Source organism: Lathyrus oleraceus, chromosome 7 (genome assembly GCF_024323335.1).
Source record: "Lathyrus oleraceus cultivar Zhongwan6 chromosome 7, CAAS_Psat_ZW6_1.0, whole genome shotgun sequence".
In the NCBI taxonomy this organism is placed as follows: Eukaryota; Viridiplantae; Streptophyta; class Magnoliopsida; order Fabales; family Fabaceae; genus Lathyrus; species Lathyrus oleraceus.
This window is the reverse complement of record NC_066585.1, coordinates 273,533,657-273,548,516: the sequence shown is the minus strand read 5'-3', so window position 1 is coordinate 273,548,516 and position 14,860 is coordinate 273,533,657. Positions and strand designations below refer to the sequence as shown.

Below are 14,860 nucleotides of genomic sequence, written 5' to 3'. Positions count from 1 at the left end.
CCTGGCCTCCAAATGACCCCAAATTTTGTGTGAATGATCTCTTACATGTCTAGTTTGTGTATGAATTTTCCTGGAATTAATCATGCTGTTTTCCATTTATTTGAAAATTTTCTTCCATGCCTAGCCAATGGTTGACTTTATGTGATACATGTTGCCAAATTATTTGGGAAATTCTCATACCATATTGTATGATCATGAAATTTCATATGTGATAACTAGACATCTTAAGCTTTGCATTGGTGTTAATTTCATTCATTTCTCATCTGTTTTCAAATTGATATGATTTTTTGAAGTTGACCCATGTTTGTTGACTTTCATTGTGCTTACTTGAAATTATGTTGACTTCATGATTTTCATTGACTGCCTTCCTCTCATCCAAATGCCATGAAATTTGATATGCTTGCCATGCTAGATGTTAGGATTGAATGTGATTTATTTGATGATTTTTGAGAATGTTTGGATTGACTTTTGATGCAAGTCATTCTGTTGACTTCTTTGTGCTTTCATTTGCCTTACTTTGACTTCAAATGTTCATGAAATGATAATAATGCATGATTTGAATGTGGGCCCAATTGAGATAGCTTCTTAAATGTTTGACCTTGACTTTGGTTGACTTTTCTTTGCTGTTTTGACTTTTTTCTTTCATCCTTGACCCTAGGCTAGTCCTAGTGGTCTTTTGAGCTTACAATTGAGTTCCTGTTTCAGGTTAAGCACCAATACCTCAAGGATCATTCAAACTTGTTTGAACTTAATTGTTTTATCATATGCTAACCTTTGTTTTGTAGGTTTGACTCATGTGTTTGAGTCTTGCTTTGCACAGTTGACCATCTGTGTTGACTGTTTACCAATTCCTTTTGATTTAAACTTTTGAACTGTTTGCTGATTGTTTTGACTTTTTCAGGTACCTTAGTTGCTTAAGTTCTCTGAACTTGCTTGCTTTGCTATTTAGCAATTGCTTTTGAGGTATAATCTCTTTTACTTCATGTAGTCTGGAGACCCGGTCTGTTATTTGACCGGGCAAACTGTCTGAAGTCCTCCTTAAGAGGCCATGCTTGTGTGTGTTTAAAATTGTCCCAAGCAGGAAAAGTCCTTCAAGTAAGGCAATTGGTGGAAGTTAGGGATATGCAATCTATCCCCCACTACTCTTGTTGTGTCATCCCTCTGCTCACACTGCTGTGTGTTGATGCATTGGGATACAAACCCAAGATCTTGTACAAAGTGTACAGTGTCAGAGTCTTCGAGTATAGAAGGGTTCCCACTTTCTGGACCCATGCTCATTTGTCTATTAGCTCTCCCTGGCCAGGGATAAGAGCTGTGAGGTCTCATCCTCACTTCATCCTTTCATCTGCTTCACCTTAGCCTCTCAATGGCAAGGTTAAGAGCACACTTACCATATTCCAATTGGCCCTAGTGCCTAACCCTTGTGTGAGCCTCTTGTATGCATATAGAGTGTGCTTCCTGTGATTGTCTGTTTGCTTTGCCTCTTTAGGTGTAGCTTGGACTTGCCCTTGTGCAAGGTAGGTTGTGCTTGACTTGCTTCCTGTGCAAGTCAGGTCTGTGTGGCTTACTCCCTGTGTGAGCCATGCTTAGAACTGTTTTGCCGAACTACGGCAACTCTGATTCTCATGTTCAGGTGAGATACGTAGGCACGAGACGCGATGTCTTGCCGAGTTTGACTAACAACTAACAGCTAATCCTTGTTTGCTTCCGCCCTCGTTGCGATCCTTTCTCTCGCCCTCGTTGCGATCGAGCCTTTTCCTTTCTCTCGCCCTCGTTGCGATCGAGCCTTTTCCTTTCTCTCGCCCTCGTTGCGATCGAGCCTTTTCCTTTCTCTCGCACTCGTTGCGATCGAGCCTTTTCCTTTCTCTCGCCCTCGTTGCGATCGAGCCTTTTCCTTTCTCTCGCCCTCGTTGCGATCGAGACCTTTGTCCCTCCGTAGCCGAACTACGGCAACTCTGATTCTCATGTTCAGATGAGATACGTAGGCACGAGACGCGATGTCTTGCCGAGTTTGACTAACAACTAACAGCTAATCCTTGTTTGCTTCCGCCCTCGTTGCGATCCTTTCTCTCGCCCTCGTTGCGATCGAGCCTTTTCCTTTCTCTCGCCCTCGTTGCGATCGAGCCTTTTCCTTTCTCTCGCCCTCGTTGCGATCGAGCCTTTTCCTTTCTCTCGCCCTCGTTGCGATCGAGCCTTTTCCTTTCTCTCGCCCTCGTTGCGATCGAGCCTTTTCCTTTCTCTCGCCCTCGTTGCGATCGAGCCTTTTCCTTTCTCTCGCCCTCGTTGCGATCGAGCCTTTTCCTTTCTCTCGCCCTCGTTGCGATCGAGCCTTTTCCTTTCTCTCGCCCTCGTTGCGATCGAGCCTTTTCCTTTCTCTCGCCCTCGTTGCGATAGAGTCCTTTGTCCCAGCCAGCCGAACTACGGCAACTCTGATTCTCATGTTCAGGTGAGATACGTAGGCACGAGACGCGATGTCTTGCCGAGTTGGACTAACCACTAACATCTATTTCTTTTCTCTCGCCCTCGTTGCGATTGAGACCTCCCCTTTCTCTTGCCCTAGTTGCAATCGAGACCCTTGCTTCCTGTGCAAGCCGTGTCTAGGATAGGTTGGCCCTCGCGCCAGTTAGCTAGAAACCTTAACTTAGGGTTGACTTTGCATGACAACATCTAGGCTCGAGTCGTAGTCTCCCTAGAGTTGTGTCTCCCTCTGTTATCTGGTTAGGCTAGTCCTTCTTTTTTCCCTGCGTAGGGGAACTACATCGCCCTGATCTTCACACCAGATGAAGTATGTAGGCAGGAGATTGAGCTGATCTCTCCGGGCGCCCTTTTTCTTTTTGTGTGTGTTGTCTGACCTTTGCTAGGCTCGAGTCCGTGACTCCTTAGCATTTGCTGTCTGTCTGTTTGTGTGTGTTTGATAGTTATAGGCTGAGTCCCAGACTCCCTATCTGTCTGTTGCGTGTGTTTTAGGTTCGGATGCTGATGTAAGTCCAGTGATTGGCATTCAGGCTCCACGTTTGCCTGTGTGTTTTGTTTGTTTGTGTGCGTGTCAGCCGAGCTACGAATGCTCTGATTCTTCTCTCGTCCGAGAAGATACGTATGCATAGGATGCGACATCCTAGCGAGCATGTGTCGTTTCCCCAGTCCGAACTACTTCGACTCTGATGTCTATGCCTAATAGACTAAGTAGGCCCAGGATACGATATCCTGCCGAGTCAGTTTCAGTCAGTTTCTTTTGTCTCTTTTCAGCCAGTGTGTGTGTTTTGAGCAGTGTTTTTAGCAACCAATTTTCCTTCCTTTTGTGCGTGGATCCCGTAGAGTACTACGGATGCGTAGGGTGCCTAACACCTTCCCTTCGCATAACCGACTCCCGAACCCATTCTCTTTGGTCGCGAGACCATGTTCTTTCCTAGGTTTACTCTGAGCGTTTCCTTTCCCTCTTTTGGGATAAATAACGCACGGTGGCGGCTCTGTTGTTTCTTTCTTTTCCCGCCGGTTTTTCGCGTAATGCGACAAGGGGCAGCTGTCATACCCCAATTTTGTCCAGGCATATTTAAACTTCCATTAAAGCATTCATAACCCATGGACATGGTGCATAAACTCAAAGCTTGAGTATCCTTACTAGATCCAAGCGTCACAACCCCCAATGGTGTCTAATTTTCTTTGGATGGATCCCCGACCTTAAAACCTTCACCATTTGGTTTATACTTCATTTGGGTCATGATCCACGACTAGTCTTGGTTAGCCGTTTGGATTTTGGTCAGATGTTTCCGATGCATAATTGGGTCGATATTGTTCATTCATTCGATTGTGGTTCGATTGGATTTACAAGTCGTGCCAGTTGGATTTACCAATCCATTGCATATGCAGTCATCATGTCATAATAATTGTTCTAATTAATTCTTACTTCGTTTTGATTTCAACTTCAAGTTAACTTTTGAAGTTTAAGTTGATTTTGAGGTTAGATGTGATCTTTGAAAAATAAATTTGGTTTTGGAAATTATTTTGCTCTTTCCCGAATTAATTTTAGAAGTTCAAGTTGAGTTGGACGATCCAGATTGGTTCAAGTCGAATTAATTTCATTTTGTTAAGCCCATTCCACATTTTTTATTAGGCCCATTTCAAATTCCATTCATTCAAATCCAGTTTTCAATTAATCCACATTCCAGTTCATTCATATCCATCATAATGCAATTATTCACCAATATTCATAATCCATAATCCATTTTGCTAAATCCAGTTTCCATATACAGTTATCCATTTTTAGAACCATTATTAACCCAACTCTCCATTGTCCAATATACATATAAAAAATAGTGTACATGCCCAAATCAAATAAAACAAAAAAAGAAGCAATTGAAAAGTGGAAGGAACCACGACTACAATACAAACACATACACAATACTGGTGACTAAGAAAACCTTCTCTTCAGTTCATCTCTCGAAATCCGCTTCATTTGATTTCTGATAAGTCGAGAGAAAGACTGCATCATGTGGATGATCATGTTAATTCGGATAAATGCGAGTAACACAGGTCAAGGAATCAATGCTGAGAATTCGGTACTATTGGCAAGTTCGGTAACTGTTCGAAAAGCCACATCATTATGCATTCATGGATTACGCTTACGAGCTCCCTGCATCAAGTCATAAGAAAATAGTATCCTCCTCCATCATTATCTGTTTCATTTCTCCAATCTACACGGATGACAAAACAACCCTGCGGCATACGCATAAAATACAATCGTCATACCAAAATAACCAGAACCATGCTCTACTATCCGGTCTGCATTTGACAGTTGGTAATCATGGCTAAACCTCAAGTGTACAGACCGCAGTTTTCTCTAGTTCTAAGTCACTTACAGTACAACAAAGCTTCCCAAAGTGAATGGCATGGGAAAACATCAACAGGATGACCAGAAACTAATGCAACAAGTATGTTGTTACCAATGTTAGGCCATACTGAAGAACCAATCCAGGCTTAATCCAATCACGAAATCCACCATTGCTCATGAGGCAACTTAAGCAAGAACTCTGTTGTAGAATGTATGCACCAGTCAAGATACCCTGTTCCGTCGGCCCCCAAAAAAAGAGGAAGTCAAGAGTCACCCCAGTATCATCCATGTAATAACACAAAAGGATTCTAATTACAACCTGTCAAAAAATGAAGAGAAGATGAAGATACTTGCTAAGAACAGCCATTGGATGCGTGCAACGTGAAGGATGTTGTTTAGAAGCCCGTCATTTCCTTATAACAGACCTGCTACAAATTCAATACACACACCAAGACAAAGGGTACATAATAAAACCTGTTACTACGGTTTCCACAGACTGGACCAGGAGGTCTCAACAATCTTTGTGGGATATCGCCTGACCTTCAGGCCATTGTTGGCTAGCCGTCAATGACAAGGACTGAGATTGTGAATCAACTGCAGGTGTACATAGAGGAAAGCCAATAAAAACCGCCATTGCACATAGCTCGTCATGATTAAAATGGTGTAAGGAAATGCTATCACGGGACTGTGATGAGAGTTAACCATACCATCTGTGTGTAAACCAGAATAAGCTATCAGGGAGCTAGACGCGCCAGTAGGCCAGCTGCAACCTGCATACCACAAATGAGCCAAAGAACATGCAGGACACAAGTTTTGCAATGCCTGAGTGGTACCACAACAGTTTGATCAGAAGTAAAATCATGAATAAGTGAGAGCAAGGTTATAGTGATAAGCATATTGTACAGGATTCCATGCAGGATAAATAGATCAAAGTCATTAGTTATACCAAGCTAAAATGTCAATGGCACATTGAAGCAGGTCGCAAGAAATCGCAAGCAGAAGTTGGTCATGATTAAATCCCAAGCTTCAAATTCTGAAATTGCAGGAAAAGAATAAATTATGATACAGGTTATTAGAGATTGAAAAAGAAAACTAGAAGGGCCATAATTGATTCATCTTACCCTTCCTGAAAGAAATCGGTTCACTAGTAGCAAAACAAGTTGTAATCAAGTAGAGACATCGTTGTCGTACGAACAGACATAACCAATGATAAGGAACAATTCCAATACGAATAAACCTGCCGAGATGGAGTTACAGGAGCCTTGCTGAACCAACAAATCCACAACAGACCGGCATGGACTGCGTAACAGCTTAATGAGAGTGCAATAGCATCACGTTACCTGCATAAACCAAAGTGTCATGAAAATGTCATTAAGCAGCCAACAAATATCACAAGTTAAATTGTTTATAAAGTCCTCATATTAATGGCAACATGAAGAGTTAGCCACCCTACATCAATGTGTGAATTCATGGCAATATCCTGCAGTACATCAGTGGTAACTTCTCCTCTTCGCATCAGTTAACCAAAACCTGTGAAAAACTCAGAGTTAAAGGACAGTAAAAACCAAGATTTTTACCACAAGCACGCAAGTATTCCACAACAGTAAAATAGAGCTAATACAGGACCACACTTTTTGGTGGATTTCGCTACAGACAAAACGGGGAAATGACTCACATACCTTTGGTCCCCACGAAATCCAGCGAAAAATTCCTCTCTAACAGAATGATTTTGGATAGATTTGACAGCTCATGATTTGAGGATCCTAGGAGAAGGCTCTATAAATAGATGGTGAGAGTCATCGGAAAAGGGGACCTAATCTTTGCACTGTTACTCTGCTGAAATCTCACTCGCACCCAATCACCAAAGCTCAATACTCTCAAAGTTTACTCAGAGTTCATCATTAGAACTTTGAGCAAACTGAGCTAAGCCTCTGTCAAGCCAAGACACACCAAATCAGTAATAGAGAAGGAAGAAGAGAAGATCACGGAAAGTGCTAAAAGATTCGCTTAAACTAACCTGGCCGGAGTTTGAACGTCGGACTAGCTCCGATTTGGTATTTAAACTTTCCCTCTGCATGATTTGATGTTACTATCTTGTGCATGTCGCCTCATAGAGTGTAAATCATATGATTATCGCATGAAATCTCTATTGCCATGGAGTCAATTCTAGGTTGAAACTTGGTTTTCTAGTTGTTGTTGTTTTCTGATATGACTCTTTGGATTTTTCTTTGGTTTGTAAATCTACTTGTTTAAATCTGGGTAGGAATGATTGTTTGGTTAGGAGTTTGATATTGGTTTCCAAATCTCGCGACGACGCCACCATGGCAGTGCAGAGATGCCGTCGTAGAGTTCCACCATTATTGCCATGTTGGTTTCAAATGTCTGAGTTCGATTTCAAGATAGAAAAAAGGAAAATAAAAATGAAACTGAGAAGAATGGTTAATGTGAGAGAGAAATGTATACAGGTTTTACTTGGATTTTGTTCTATTTAAGTATTCATTCAAAACTTGAGGAAATGTTGTGTTGGAAAATGATTGACGAGTCTGATTCCCTAGGATAAGTTTCCCCTACATTAATTGTTTATTATTTGTTACTGTGCATGCGACTCCCTGTACGCCTTGTGACCTTTAACGGTCGACACACCAGCGGCTGTACAGCTGCTTTAGTTGGAAGTATTCAATACCATGACCTTGTGGATTCATGGGCAAAATGTTAAGTGGGCTTCGAGCCCATTCATTTTTTTTATTTGTTTTTTTGCGGCAACGTTCTTTGACATGAGAAGTCATGGGCCTTAGGGCCCATTCCGAGTCCCCCAATCCAAACTTTTGTTGGGCTCTAGCAGTATGATTTAAGGTTTTACCCCCCTGTTTTCTTCCATACCCCAACTTATATTTTACTTACTTTTTTTCATTTTTATTCAAAATTTTATTTAAATATTAGAATAACGTAATGATTATAATTAAAAATACAGTAGAAAAAATATTTTATCAACATAAGTTAGATTATTATCGTTGATTTGTATTTTATTTATTTATTTTGTTAGATAATCAATTAAATAGAAGGTCAATTATTAGTATGAGCAAATAATTCATTTCTTCCCTAAGATGAATTCGATTTAGGTCCGATACCGAATAATCTTTCTCAAAACATATTACTCCTAATTCAACATATTTAATTAATATACTCTCCCAAATTATTTAAATTAATTTTGAATGAAAAGGAGAATAGTAAGCTTCCGCTTCACTATCTCTCGACTATTCGAATAATTGGCGTACGCCATATTGCTCGGATTTTCGTCATTCAATTAAAACCTTAAAAAACTCTATAAAATTAAAATCACTTCCTCAAGTTAATTATAAATCCTAAAAGTTTCATTATTTAAATTAATTTTGAATGAAAAGGAGAATAGTGAGCATCTGCTTCATTATCTCTCGATTATTCGAATAATTGGCGTACGCCATATTGCTCGGATCTTCGTCATTCAATTTAAACCCTAAAAATTCTATAAGATTAAAATCACTCTTCCAAATTATTTATTAATTCTAAAAGCCTTATTTTAAATAATTAATCTTTAAATGAAAAGGAGATTAATGAGCATCCGCTCCATTATCTCTCGATTATTCGAATAATTGGCGTACGCCATATTGCTCGAATTTTTGTCATTTAATTAAAACCCTAAAACTCCATAAAATTAAAATTACTCCCTCAATTAATTATAAATTCTAAAAGCTTTATTTTTAAAAAAGAATAATGGTTGTCGCAACCATATATGGGTTCGGGAGTAGATTATGCAAGGGGAAGGTATTAGCACCCCTTATATTTGTAATACTCAGCGGAAACCTTTTAGTCTAATTTACGATTTGAATGTTAGCTAAATGCTTTTTGTTTTCTTCGAGTGAATAAAGGATTAAAAAGATAAATGAATGAAAACCTCAGAAGGGGGAAAATGAAGGTTTTTTATTAGTGTGCTCGCCAATTTGTTGGTGTCTTTTAATGAATAACTATTTAGGTCGAGTTCTAAAGGGTAAACATTGACTTGTCTACTCTCGGAGGAGGCTTAAGCACTAATTTGTTATGAGTGTTAGAAGAGATTGAACAATGTTCTTTATGTATAGAGTTTTGATCACACGAGGTGAAAAGTTGGATTAATATGTTGGATGTTTTGTTTAATTAGTTTCAATCGCACAGGGCGAGAAAAAAAGATAGATTTGATGTGTCGAGATATTTTTTTGGATGACGATTACTCAGATAGTCTAGTAAGGTAACTCGTATCTAAATAGTCGAGGAGAGGAATCGAAAGCTCTAGACCATCTCCCTTTTTATCCTTAATTATAAAAAGGTTTGATAACAGTTAAGATATTTTAAATGGATGATGAATACTCGAATGGTCGAGTAAGGCAACTCGTATCCAAATATTCAGGAAAGGTAATAGAAGGTTCTATACCGCTTTCTTTTTCATCTAACTGATTATGAAAATAGGTTTATGTATGGTTGATATTTTAGATAAACGAAAAATGGCGAATGACTGAGTAAGGCAACTCATATCCAAGTATTTGAGGAGTGAAATCGAAGGCTCTAGACCATCTCTCTTTTTCGTTTAGTTTATTATGAAAATGATTTGATTTACTCGGTTTAAAAGTTTTTAAAAGAAATGACAATTGTTGGAATAATCGAGTAAGGGAAATTATATTCAAATAATCAAGGAGAGGAGTTAAAGGCTCGAAACCATCCCCTTTTTCATTTCTAAATCAGGTTCACGTATAATTAGAGTGTTTTAGTTTTGATTTAGTAAAATACTCGACGTTGAATCGAGGTTTGAATTTACGTTCGAGATGAATTGGATTATATTTGGTGAATTATTCGCCTAATTAATTAATTAAAATCAAATAGGTCTCGTTGTAAGAATCTGAAGAGTAAGCTAGTGAGGTTGATGGCGATGCTAAAAGCGATCAACTTACAAAGGTGTTGAAATTGACTCGACATTGAATCAAGAATCATTTGATTTTTAATGGTTTAACATGGTTTTGAATCAATAATGAAATTGGATGGGTTTGAAATGATTTTGAAAATTTTACTTGATATTGATCAAGCATCTTTGATTTTAGTATTTTTGAAAGATTAATTTTAATAGTCATTTTATCTTTTGGGTTAACAATTATGCATCAACTAAAAATACAATAAAATAAACTAAAAAATAAAGTAATAAAAAGGTGAAAAAAATAATAAAAGGGAGGGGCACACTATTAACACAAGAGGTAAAAAAACTAAATGAAAAAAAAGAACAAAAATAAATAGATAAAGCAATAAGAAGAAAATAATAAATAAAAAAATATACAAAAGACAAAAACAAACTAAAAATTTAAGGTGTAGTTAGAAAAATGCCCTAGACCCAAAGGAGGGGAACCCACATGGATATATTGAGCAATTAAGGGGTGTGGGGAGACTTCATCTTTCCCAACCTCATATTTGATTACTAATCTCGTAACAACAAAAATGAAAGAAAATGGGTTACAATGAAAACGTAAAAACACCATAACTTTCTCAATTTTTCATCAAATTAAGTAAATAAATAATGAAAATTTATCTACTCGATTTCACGGATACAATGGTATATTCAAAATCAGGAAATAAATAACAAAAAAATTCGTAAATAAACAAAATGCAGCAGCATATATTTGTTTGATTTGACCATTTTATTCATCCTCGTGACAAATAAACTATGGATTCATGCTCGGGATGATGTTGGGAAGTTATTGGATACATTATTTATGTAAAACAAACATCAATTTTCATTTGACCATTTTTATTCATGGAGGTTCAAGAACACTTTAAACTCTTGATTTTGAAATCAATTGAGTTTCTATGCAAAATTGTGATGATTAAGGTACTAAATAAAGAAAGAAAGAATAAAAATACAATAGAATTAAATAAAGAACAAGCATAAAAGCCTACCTATTCAATAAAAAAAAGAAATGACTTGAAAGAAAATAAAGAGAAAAATGAAGAGAGCTTTGACTTAGTTTTTGTGAATGATTGGTGGTGAGATTTGTGAATGAGAATTATTTTATTTATAGGCTATAAAAATGGTAGTTTAGGGATTATGCAAAGAGTGTGAGTGTCTTCTAGAAACTTATTTAATTAAATAGTAAATAATTATGTAATATATGTATGAAATAATTATGTAATAAATGAGAGATATTTTGGGCTTTCTAAAAATATTGATATTTTTATTATGCATGCAAATTATTAATAAAATTCAAATGGATATTTTTATGATACATCAAATGATCATGAATTTATTTTTCAAAATGCATAACGAAAAAAATGCAATTTTAGTCAATTTCTTCAACATGTAAAATATTGAATTTATATTGACTTTTTTTACTATATATGCATATATGCATAATTATGGTGATTTTATTTGATGATAAAAATGCATATGGCTAAAAATGCAAAACTGGACAAATGGATTTGCATGAGATGAATTTAAAATGCCCGGACAAAATTGAGGTATGACAGCTACCCCTATTTAATTACCTTAAACCAGAAGGTATGAATGACAACAGTCTTTGTACATTCATGGTGGAAGATAATTAAATACGAAAAGACCCCTAATTTTGTCCTTCGAGATACAGAGTTGAAATACAAAAAGAAAATGCATTGAGATATGTAGTGAGATAGTCACTAGACTCTTTGATAATCGACAAAGTAGTTTCTTTTATGAAACAATCAAGACTCTTTGATAATCGACAAAATAGTATCTTTTATGATATAGTCAAGACTTTCCAAAGATGGAATGAAATCTCGATCGTATCTAAGATTCTCCAAGGATACTAGACAAAATAAAAGCTTATGAGACTCCATGAGGATCAACGAAGCAATATCTTATATGATATAATTGAAGTATTCTAATAATGTAATGATACCTCAATCGTATCTAAGATTCTCCGAGGATACTAGAGCAGTATCTCAAACAAAAGTCAATGAGATTATTTGAATCCACAAAGCACTATCTTATATGATATAATCGAGATATGCCAATAATGGAATGATACCTCAATCGTATATGAGATTCTCCGAGGATACTAGAGCATTGTCTCAAACAATAAATGAGATTCTCTGAATCAACGAAGCAGTATCTCAAACAACATATGAGATTCCCCAAATCAACGAAGCATTATCTTACGTGATATGATCAAGATATTCCAATAAGGGGAATGATACCTCAATCGTATCTAAGACTCTTCGAGGATACTTAGAGCAATATCTCAAGCAACAAATGAGATTCTTCGAATCAACGAAGCAATATCTCAAACAATAGATGATATTCTCCGAATTGACGAAGTAGTATCTCAAATGTTCATCTATTGAGGGAAATAGTTCAGAAAAGACTCCCTTTAGAGGAGATTTACTGGAAAAGCTCTACAGGGGAAAAGCTCATAAGAGAAATTTTAAGGTAATCTTTGCTTGGAGAGCAACAAAGCAAAGAAGAAGAGGAACATCATTATCGACCATAAAGTCGAAGAATGACTTACTGGGAAATAATTCCACGAGCACATGCAGGTGTCATACCCCAATTTTGTCCGGGCATATTTAAATTTTTTTAAAATTGATTTCATTTTTAATTTGCATCATATGCACAACATGACATGCATTCCATCATGAATAATAACTAAAATATCAGTCAGAATAAATTTATTGAAAATACAAACAAATCAGTTGAATCTTTCCTCAAGTATGGACAAAAATCAGTAGATAAAAAGTTTCGAAATTAAAATTGTCGACGCTAGTATTATTAATCTGCAGTTCATGTAGTTTAACCTGGTGTGCTCGTTGTATTTTTCAGCGTCTGTTTCAGTTGCGTTTTGACCCGTCTGAGCCTTTTAACCGGTGAAAAATTATTTCAAAATTTAAAGAAATGCTGTATTTTTTCAATAAGTGTATTTTATGCTGATCATTTTAGTGCATCCGATTTAATTTTTCGAGCAAATTTTCGCCCGACATTTATTCAGTTTTAGCCGTTTTTAATTTTGTTCTTTCGCCAAAATATTCAGAAAAAATAAATAGAATTTCATGTCCTTGTTTTATTTTTATCATACTTATTTTTGAAGTTGGAATTTTTTATTTGATTCAATTAATTTAAATTGTTTTAAATAAATTAAATCATCTAGAAAGGACATTTTAGGCATTTGAAATTATTCAATCATTTGTGTTTCTTTATGTGTTTCTTTGAGTTAACCATGATCATTGGATCAGAGTTAATCAATGATCAACATTTGTAATCCTTGTCCATTCCAATTTGGTCAATTAAAATTAAGCTTCAAATTATTATTAGAAAAAATAAGAATAACAAAAATATCTTCTCATTTTTCCTATTAGAAGTGGTTGTGTATTATTTGACAAAATTGAGAGCTCCAACGGCTCTCTCAATAGCCAATAGTGGGGACAGCTGGGCATGTTTAACGGTAAAATAAAAATAAAAAGGACACCAAGGACACAAATAAAAGAAGACAACACATCTCTTCCTCACAAGGACACACTCACCAAAAACGGTGCTCCATCTCCTCTCATTATGAACTTTTTCTCTCAATACAGAGAGGTTGCTTTGAATTCCACATCGTAACATCTCATTCGCATTCAAAGCTCACTGCTCACTATTCATCGTCACCCTCACCCAACCCACTGAATCTTCATCGACCAAAACTACCTCACCTTCTCCTTCAAACACCTACTTTACCGTGCTTCACTCCACCGTCTTCCATCAACCAAAGAACCACTTCTACACACACCACCACTTCATAACCATACCTTCTCAGTCGATGACATTCTATACAACCACCACCCTTACAAACTCCACACTCCCTTCCTCATTTCCATTCACAACCGCATCACCACTCATAACCTAACAGCTTCGACAACCACCTAATCCGTCTCCTCCCCCCTAATGGCCGTCCACACCGTCGAACAACAATATCACTATCGACGAGCTCCCTCCACGAAACCTCATCCGCCGGAAACCCCCTTCCTTCGCCTCACAACAAACCGTTGGCTGTCCGACAAAGTACACAACCAAACAACAAGAAACCTTATTCACAGTCACGACGGAATCGCCAAGACCGTTGCGTCTTACCGGAATGGAACTCCGACACGGCGACAATAGAACCGCTTTTGTGGTGAAGTTGTGGATCGATGTACGGTGTGAGCTTGGAGGCACGAGGATCTGAAACGGAAATGCATGATGAATCGATTGCGAGAAGGTGAAGAAAACGAGACTGAAAGAGTGAAGCATTGAAGATTTCGAAGTTTTTTTTTGAAGAAACTGCAGAATCTCAGTACTGTAAATTTTTATAGCATTCTGAGTTGGTTAGAATTTAGGTTGAAATTCACAATGAACTTCCTCTCAAATTTGATAGTTAGTTAGGAATTATCATTCAAATGAAATTGGAATTCATATCAAATATCTGAAATTTACTGTAAATCATTAAGTTGCATTTAGTTAGTTCTGTTTGTATTTGTTAGTAATTATGTTAGACTTTTTTTAACTGATGTTGATTCTGTTAATTTCTTCCTAATTCAAAATGAATTATCTATTTGTCAGTAACCTCAATTAGATGTTAGAGTTGTTAGTTGGGTATGATTCCATCGAAATATGCTTGAAGTTTTTTTTTTCAATTCTATTGAATCTAGTTAATATTAATTAAATATTATGCTCATAGGTTCTAAAATTGAATAACCGTTAGATGTAATTTTAAAAAACCTGCTATTTGACCTTGTAATGGCAATAGACCATCCATTTGGTTTTGAAATGATATGATTTGCAAGGTTAGATTAATTATCATTTACTAGTTTCTACTTATTTTGAATTCACTTGCTGCTACTTCTGTTACAGACTTATGCTACAAATATTGTCTCTATTAATGACCATATGCTACAAATATTGTCTCTATTAATGACCACACACATTATGCTTATAATGTTAGCAGCTATTGACAATCAATTATATTATATTCTTTTTTTTTAATCAAATTCTTT

The 14,860-nt window shown here is 36.7% G+C and overlaps 1 long non-coding RNA gene across 1 annotated transcript in view; it reads left to right on the top strand.

The window, feature by feature from the left end:
- The window catches only part of LOC127107422 (uncharacterized), a 47,999-nt gene extending 33,504 nt beyond the window's left edge, over positions 1–14,495 (top strand). Inside the window, exon 2 of the long non-coding RNA XR_007795717.1 lies at positions 14,204–14,495. This is a non-coding gene — a long non-coding RNA (uncharacterized LOC127107422). The remainder of the gene's footprint in view (positions 1–14,203) is intronic.
- Positions 14,496–14,860: the final 365 nt, after the last annotated feature.